At 52.3% G+C, this 9,408-nt stretch overlaps 1 pseudogene; it reads left to right on the top strand.

Moving 5' to 3' along the window:
- Window positions 1-3,151: 3,151 nt before the first annotated feature.
- On the top strand, window positions 3,152-5,246 carry LOC138520432 (acid-sensing ion channel 2 pseudogene; annotated as a pseudogene).
- Window positions 5,247-9,408: the final 4,162 nt, after the last annotated feature.

Below are 9,408 nucleotides of genomic sequence, written 5' to 3'. Positions count from 1 at the left end.
CCCTAGTGCTCTTTGTGACGGGAAATGCTGGGGGCTCAACTCTGCCCCTAGTGCTCTTTGTGAAGGGAAATGCGGGGGCTCAGTTCTGTCCCCAGTGCTCTCTGTGACTGGAAATGCTGGGGGTTCCGTTCTGTCCCCAGTGCTCTCTGTGATGGGAAATGCTGGGGGTTCAGTACTGTCCCCAGTGCTCTCTGTGACGGGAAATGCTGGGGGTTCAGTTCTGTCGCTAGTGCTCTCTGTGACAGGCAATACTGGGGGTTCAGCTCTGTCCCTAGTGCTCTCTGTGACGAGCAATGCTGACGGTTCAGCTCTGTCCCTAGTGCTCTGTGACGGGCAATGCTGGGGATGCGGCTCTGTCGCTGGTGTTCGATGTGACATGCATTGGTGACGTCTCAGCTCTGTCTCATGTGCTCTCTCTGGCGGGCAATGCCTGAGCTTCATCTCTGATCACAGCGCTCTCTGTGTCAGGGACTTGTGTAACTTCTCTCTTCTCTCTGGGACGGGGATTGGGAACACAGCTCGGTCCCTGCTGCTCTCGAGGACAGACACTGACGTAGCCTCTCGGCTCTCTTTTTTTCTTTTCTGTTTTTATGTTCATGCTCTTCCTGCCTCATGTACTCCCTATGCCACCCGCATTTCCTAACCCCTACTGATACTTACCCCCTCTCATCTCACTGGTGGGCTCAGTGAGACACTCAGACGGGTCGTCTGCGTTCTTCCTAATGCCCGCAGTGGTAAGCGGCACAGCGGTCACTACACCGTATCTGGGGGTGTCACGACGGTCACTATACCGTCACTGGTGGTGCAGTGTCAGTGGCAGGCGGCACTGCGGTCACTACAACATCTCTGGTGGTGTCAGTGGCAGGGGGCACGGCGGTCACTACACCGTCTCTGGTAGTGTCAGTGGCAGGCGGCACTGCAGTCACTACACCGTCTCTGGTAGTGTCAGTGGCAGGCGGCACTGCAGTCACTACACCGTCTCTGGTGGTGTCAGGCGGCACAGGTCACTACACCGTCTCTGGTGATGCCAGTGGCAGACGGCACAGCGGTCACTACACCGTCTCTGGTGGTGTCAGTGGCAGGTGGCACTGCGGTCACTACACCGTCTCTGGTGGTGCAGTGTCAGTGGCAGGCGGCACTGCGGTCACTACACCTACTCTGGTGGTGTCAGTGGCGGGGGCACGCCGGTCACTACACCGTCTCTGGTGGTGTCAGTGGCAGGCGGCACAGCGGTCACTAGACCGTCTCTGGTGGTGTCAGTGGGAGGCGGCACGGCAGTCACTACACAGTCTCTGGTGGTGCAGTGTCAGTGGCAGGCGGCAGTGCGGTCACTACACCGTCTCTGGTGATGATAGTGGCATGCAGCACGGGTCACTACACTGTCTCTGGTGGTGTCAGCGGCAGGCGGCACAGGTCACTACACCGTCTCTGGTGGTGTCAGTGGCAGGCGGCACGGGACACTACACCGTCTCTGGTGGTGTCAGTGGCAGGCGGCACGGGACACTACACCGTCTCTGGTGGTGTCAGTGGCAGGAGGCACTGCGGTCACTACACCGTCTCTGGTGGTGTCGGTGGCAGGCGGCACTGCGGTCACTACACCGTTTCTGGTGGTGCAGTGTCAGTGGCAGATGGCACTGCGGTCACTACACAGTCTCTGGTAGTGTCAGTGGCAGGCGGCACGGGTCACTACACCGTCTCTGGTGGTGTCAGTGGGAGGCGGCACAGCGGTCACTACACCGTCTCTGGTGGTGTCAGTGCGAGGCGGCACAGCGGCCACTACACTGTCTCTGGTGGTGTCAGTGGGAGGCGGCACTGCGGCCACTACACTGTCTCTGGTGGTGTCAGTGGGAGGCGGCACAGCGGCCACTACAGCGTCTCTGGTGGTGTCAGTGGGAGGCGGCACGGCGGTCACTACACTGTCTCTGGTGGTGTCAGTGGGAAGCGGCACGGCGGTCACTACACCGTCTCTGGTGGTGTCAGTGGCAGGCGGCACGGGTCACTACACCATCGCTGCCTAAGCTCTGCCCAGTCTCTGGCGCTCCCAGTGACAGGCGCTGCTGGAGCCTCTCCTCCGCAGCTGCTGCTCTCAGCGCCAGGCAGTGTTGGAGCCTCTCCTCCGCAGGTGCTGCTCTCAGCGCCAGGCAGTGTTGGAGCGTCTCTGCCCCTATGGTGCTCTCATCAGTGCCGCAGCCCACAGTCCCCCAATAGCCTCAGTAACAGGCACACATCGCAACGTTTCCCAGGACCCTGGTGCTCCCAGTGCCCTGTCCTGTTTGAACTTCTGTCTCCCAGGTCCAGGCACTGCCGCCATCCCGGGTCACCGCAGTGTCTGCGTACTCTTCCATCTCCCACCTGGTGTCAGTGTCGGCATGGTGCCCCTGTCTCTGAGACCCCTAACAGGAACGTCTGCCCCTCCCTGGCTGTTAGCGCGGCTGGGAACCTCGGTGGACGGGTGTCGGTGTTAACGGGAGCCAAGGCACCCGTAGACAGGAGAATGCCTATAAACACGCCTTAGAGACGGCGCTGGTGTCGCATCCGGAAACAACCATCTCTGCATGGTTGCAAACACGGACGGGAGCGTGGCTCTATGGGCGTCAGTACTGACTGGAGCTTCTCTACCTGGATACCGATGCGAGCTGCCAGTTCTGCTGGGAGTGTCTGCTGCTGCCTCCCAATACAGCCGAGAGCCTCTGTGCCTGGCTGCCAGAAACGCCGGCAGCATATGTTTCCCTGCTTGACAGGAGCCGTTCTATCTGACTGACAGGTTTGCTGCGAACCTCTGTTGATTGCTGTCAATAGAGGGTTGCTTCGGCGTAGGCTACTCGGTACCTCTGAGAGCCGTTCTCATTGCCTGCCAGTACTGTAGGCAGCCGTGCCTCTGACGGCCAGCACTGACTGAACATCGGTTGCTGGCTGTCAGTATTGCAGGGAGCCTCTGCTGTCGGCTGCCAGTACTGCAGACGCCTCTGTCGGTAGCTGCCAGTACTACAGGAACCTATTGTGCTGTCTTCCAGCCCTGCAGGGACACTCTGTCGCTGTGTGCCATTACAAGGGGGAACATCTGCCGTTGGCTACCAGTACTGCAGACGCCTCTATCGGTAGCTACCGTACTACAAGAACCTCTTTCGCTGTCTTCCAGCTATGCAGGGACACTCTGTCGCTGTGTGCCATTAAAAGCGGGAGCATCTGCCGTTGGCTCCCAGTACTGCTTAGAGTCTGTGCCTCAGGATGTCAGCAATGATATAAGCTTCTGTTGCTGAATGTCGGTACTGCTCGTCCCTCTGTCATTGACTGGCATTGCTTCTGGAAGTCTTTTTTTTTGGGGAGGGGTTGCCAGTACTGCCGGGAGCCTCCGTCGCTGGCTGCCAGTATTAACAGGAACATCTATCGCTGGATGCCAGCTTCCGGTACCTCCAGGAGCCTGCCAGTACTCCTTGGGTTTCTCCGTCACTGGCTGCTATCTCTCCTCCTGCATTTCCCCTCGGTCTCGGAGGCTCCGCGAACCCCCACGAACAGACAAGGAGCAGATGCGTCACGCCAATGGGCGACGCACTGCTGTCACTGGGGTTTAACAGCGAGGTCCCGAGGCGGTCCAGCCCCTGCAAAGTAAACACCGTGCATCCATGCGAACACAAATGAAACCGCCTCGCTCTTTTTAGTGCTAAAATATATCGTGCGAAAGAAAGGAATGTCTCCTCTGGTATACAGCGTCAAACTACTGTTGTCTGCTTGCGAGGACTGGCAGCGCGTTTTTTTTTTGTTGTTTTTTTTTTAGGAAATCGCATATAATCTGCCTATCTAGCCTATGCCATTGTCTGCCCCCTCTCCCTCTCTTTAGTTCTCACGCCCTCGCCCCCTCCAAATTTCTCTCCACACTTTCTCAATCGCTTCATTCCCACCCCCGTTTCTTTCTCTAACCGTCCTCTCTCTCTTTCCATCCCATTATGCGATGTTGTGCTCCTTCCCTTTTCTCGCGCACGCCTCGCATCTCCTCTTCCTTGGCTCTGAGGAGCCCTGGGAGCTGGATGGCAGATTCTGGCCGGCTGCACAGAGGGAACGAGCCGTGCTGCAGCCACACACCACATCACATCACCAAATAAAACAATACAAATATATACATCAAGCAGTCACTTCCAAGACGCTGCCGCTCGGTGACACAGCCAGCCTGTGAAGCACACCTCCCTGCGGACTGCCAACGCGAAGCATTACGCACTAGTTAACAGCCTGCAAGCTGCCTGCTTCTTTTAAGCCTTTTTTTTCAGAAATCTGGAAGAGCGTGGATGTGTGCGCGAGTGTGTATGTGTGCATGTGTGCAGGGGGAAGGGCTTGCGTGCCATTGGCTAAACCGTTCTCCCTTCCCCACCCAGCTCTCCCACATCACCTTGGTGTCTCCCTAAACAAAACGAAGCCTTATCGCACAGAGGAAATCAGGAACCAGAGTTTGAATGCTTTTTTCACACATATGTGCCCCTCATTGGCTTCTACTGGGTCTTTCAGAATTCCAGAGCATAGCTGCCCTCCACTGCCTGCCTGTCCCCCCCTCCCCATTTGGCTTATTGGTTTTTCCATTCACTTTATCAGACAGAGCTTCATAAAGCCAACATCAGGAGGACAGAGAGGCGACCGGGGCAAGTTGTGGCCTACCAACCCAGCCAATGGATCTAAAGGAATGTGCCAGTGAGGGAAGTGTGGAGAGCCTGCAGCCCTCAAGCATCCAGATCTTTGCCAATGCGTCCACCTTCCATGGGATCCGCCACATATTCACGTATGGGCCGATGACGATGAGGCGATGCCTGTGGACGTTGGCCTTTGCGGGCTGCCTGGGCCTGCTGGTGGTGGAGAGTTCAGAGAGAGTGGCCTTCTACTTTTCCTACGAGCACGTCACCAAGGTGGATGAAGTGGTGGCCCACAGCCTGGTGTTCCCTGTGGTCACCATCTGTAACCTCAATGAATACCGCTTCTCCAGACTGACGACCAATGACCTCTTCCATGCAGGGGAGCTCCTGGCTTTGCTCGATGTGAACGGGAACATCCTTGACCCACAGCAGGCCGATCCAGTTGTCTTGGCAGCCCTCCAGGAAAAGACTCAGTTTAAGCAGTCCAAGCCCAAACTTTTTAGCATGCGTGAGTTTATTGAGCGTGTTGGCCATGACTTGAAGGATATGATGCTGTACTGTAAGTACAAAGGGCAGGAGTGCACCCACAAGGACTTCAAAACTGTGAGTACGCGGGTTTGCGTAAATTGATTGTTTGGGCTGTGTGCCGGATGTTTGTGAAGCCTTCCAAAATTGTTATGCCAATGGTATTGTTTAGCATTTGGAGTGAAGACTTGAACATGGTTGCACCTTGGCTCATAGTACCTCTCCTTTCTAGTGGCACTTGGCCATTACAGGGCCAGTTGACCATCAACAATGTTGATGTTCCATTACCCATAGCTTTTGGACAATAGGCCAATAAGGAAACCTTGACTTCATATCAGTGAGTCAATGTCACAGTAAGAAGCAAGATCATTTTACTTAACAATTTGGTAGAAGACAAGTGGGCAAGGTTCGGTTGTGTGGCCGGTTGACTTGTTCAGTACTTCTGGGCCTCTAGCTAAATTCTCAGTTGACATCTAAAGTTAAATTCATCTGGTGAGCTCTGTTTATCTGAAAGTGCAGCACACAGGCCGCATATGCCCCAATCCGAAACTGGTCCACAAAGCCAAGAGCATAATCTGCCTAGGTGGACACTACGGGTGACTGATGAATTGCGAATGCCTGCCCCACTAAGCATTGCTACAGCCATTAGGGTTAGTCCCTTTGTGGGAAAGCATCATTAAATTATGGCACATGACAAATTACGGTGTAAATTAACGAAGCATTGGGCCTTCCTAGGCATGGATTGAGAATCAAGCACCCTGCCTGAGCCAGGTCTTTATGACCAAATATTTTTGGAAGATAAGAATCTACATGTTATACAAACATAAACCCTACAATGAGCCTTGATATTCACTTAGACAATGTTTTCAGAGCTCCTGGTCTTGGAGATGTTTCATGCAAGGCTAAGACAATGTCCTATTAAATCTTCTGTTATTTCTTCTTCAATCCCAAAGCATTCTGCATGTTCTGGTCAACATCATGGTGACAGAGGAACCCACTATACACATGCATCTGCTTATTGTTGAAAAGCAAGTTTTAGTGGAATTAGGCCTCTAATTTAGATTTTCGGACCGCTTTGTGCTCTTCCTCCTGACAGTCAGGCCATCAAATGGAGACCGCGCCAGATTGAATCAAAGTCTAACTTGGGCCTTAACGTTGACGTGCATCAGGAAATTGATATGTCGTGTCAACTTGGTAGCAGAGTTATGCCAAGCTCAACTATGGACTATGTCCATTAACACCTTAACATTGGCAGCAATGCACTGTCTCAAGTTACCACCAGTAACGCACCTTAATTATTGCTACTAGGTTTAAGGAAGCAGGGGCGCCAACAACGGCGGAGGGCGGGGCGGGGCATTTCGGCATCAAGGGATCTGCAAGCCATTAGGAGATGAAATGGGGGAGAGCAGATCGCTCAGTCATACGGTAGGTGGGATGGGGTACTCCCTTTGTGATAGTCAACAGTGTGCTCTAAGGCAGGCCTGTGCACAAACTTGTGGGAACAGACACATCACACCAAACCAAACTATAAGAGGGAAATATAAACATACAGAGCAGGCATTTCAGGTGAGACTGAAGAAAGATTTAATCAAAGAGCAACCGTTGCTAAGCAAAATCATGGTCTATTTCAAGGGGATGGGTGAGGGCATGGTAAGAGACCCAGAAGCTCTCAAGATCAGGACACACATGAACACACTTTAGGAAATGTGTCCTGGATCATGTGTAGCTAATCCTAGTGCAGCGGGTCGGTGCAGCAACCTGGAGTAGCTTGCTACACTTGGCATTGTTAAGGACACACTATTCTGTAGCGAAGGATAGCCAGGCTCAAGTTTATCAGCTGTTGCCCCCATTGCTTGAGGATGCGCTCCAGCGCTGCAGCAAAATGTAGACAATGAAATAAGGGTGTAGATGCGCTCCTTGGTAACCACTAGAGCGGGCAGCCTTCTATCATGCACACATTCCAACAAAAGGTAAAACTGCCGGGCATGTAGTCCTATAAAGTCCTGGCCCTACCAGCCCAGGCCTAAGTCAAAGGATCTTTGGCTCAGGGGGATAGCCCAGGGGCAATGTGTTCACCTTGGAAGCATGACGATTCGAGCAGCACAGGTTCGATTCCCAGGCCCGCACTTAGAAACCTCTGGGTATTAGGCGCGTTATAAATAACCAATTAGAATGACAATACAATGCTGCTGCAGCCCTCGGGTCCAAGTGCAGGGCCAGGATTCCAGACAGGCCAGCCCCTTCCCAACTAGCCCCATGCCACCCTTCTCCCCTCCCTCTGTCCCATTAGAGTTTTCCAGACTGCGCTCTCCAGCTTGGCCAGAGCCCAGGCGCGTGGAGGTTTGGAATGGCAGAGAGCTTTTTTCACAGCTGATCATAGTTTACAAGGCCGGCCTTACGATTAATCACGCTGATTCCCAAGGCACAGAATCAGACAAGGAACAAAAAGAAGACAGGGCTAGCAAAATAAAGTACCCACAATGTCACGCTTACAATTCCAGAGTTCTCACATCTACCTGTTGGGTTCTGCTCGGTAAGCATGTTTAGAAACATGTGTAAACATGCTTGTGTTTTTAAAGTACATAGGGTAGGTAACATTTTTCGAAACCACCAGTTACACAGTAAAATAGGCCAATAAACCGCCACACATAGCCCCCCAAAAAACTGTCCCTTTTGGATTGGACCTACGGACATTTCCGAATTGCCAGGTTTCAACTTGCTAAGTACTGGGTACATCAAGACACCCTTATTGGTCGGTCCTGTTTAGCCAAGGTCCCCTCTCTCATCCAGAAAGAGGATTGATGGGTATCACCACGAATGAGGACTAGTAGTGTCATAAAACACACACACACACACACACACACACACACACACACACACACACACAAACATACAGACCCTTCCCCCCGCACCTGCAGCATCAAAGCCCTATAGGCACCTGTGAGTTGATCCTCATCACTCTTGTTAAAACATTTTGGCCACGTTGTCTGTGTATGCATGTTCTGTTCAAAACAAAATGCGTACTCCTTTCATTCCAGGCTCATACTCGAGGCTTACTACAGTGCCGATGCGGCTTGTTTTAGGTGCCAGCCATGAAGTGTCGCGGTTGCTTTGTGAAGCTATGCAACTGGAGCGGTGCATATGCCCTATATGCCCCGCATGAGCAATGAGTTAATGGTTGGATGGGAGACAATCCTCATCCAGAGCATGCAGAATGAATGCATGATTGTTCGATTGGCTGATTGGCTGGTGGGTCTGCGGTAGGCTCAACACAGGCAGTGCAACAGTGTGTGCATGCGGAATACAGATCCTCATGGCATCAGACGGGATGGAAGCTTGAACTCTAACCCAGGGTGGTCCTCCTTCTGTTCTCTGCGGAAGGCATGAGTCCCTCAGCTTAAGGGTACATGCCAGCATGTGCATTCGTGGAAGAGAAAAGGGACACTCGGCAACATCGCGTTTGTACAAGCTCCAGGAAGCCACTCACTTTCAGTAACCGAAATGGGTGACTGATTGAAAGGCTGGATAGCAGGAACTTGGACGATGAATGACTCATGCGTGCTCACTGTGACACTCGAGTATTTAGCTTTCATCTAGTCCTTGCTCCAAGATATCGTCGTGAAATTTAGCGACGTGGGAGATGCGTAAAATGGGAAGCAAACCTAGCAGCACTGCAGGCCAGAGGGAGGGTTAAGACCTCACATGTGCTCTGGGAGACGTGCACAAGTGTCTGAGGAAAAGAAAATCATTAGGGGTGTGAAGTTGGTTAACCTTTCCAGGTATTGGGCACTGTTCCAACAAACAAAGCGAGGTTTCCACACAGTACATACCAAAAGTATAATTAAGAAAATAAACATTTAGTCCCATTAGAATGTATGTTCTGAAACACCTGAGGCACCTGACCAGCAGATCATATGGAAGAAAAGCTTTGGCAAAGGAAATATGTCTGTATGTGCAATTGTAGAGACTAAAACCATATGATAAAATGGGTTATTTATAACACACTTAATACCCAGAGGATTCTAAGCCGGACCCAGGGATGAAACCTGTGTTGCTGGATGTAGTCTTGCTTCCAAGTCGAGCACCTTGCCCCTGAGCTATCCTCCCAAGACAACCATAGTTCTCCATTGTACTGTAGTATCATTACACAAATAAACCACTCTAAATTTGCAAAGCCAGATCTACAGGCTTTGTCAGTGGGTCTTATAGTGGTGGTCATAGTGGATTGCAGGTATTGTAGTGGGTTATATGTAGTGCAAGGCTCCCA

The sequence above is a fragment of the Ambystoma mexicanum genome, chromosome 13 (assembly GCF_040938575.1).
Source record: "Ambystoma mexicanum isolate Mex_15411 chromosome 13, UKY_AmexF1_1, whole genome shotgun sequence".
Lineage (NCBI taxonomy): Eukaryota > Metazoa > Chordata > Amphibia > Caudata > Ambystomatidae > Ambystoma > Ambystoma mexicanum.
The sequence above is the reverse complement of the archived record's forward strand: the minus strand, read 5'-3'. Positions and strand labels throughout refer to the sequence as shown.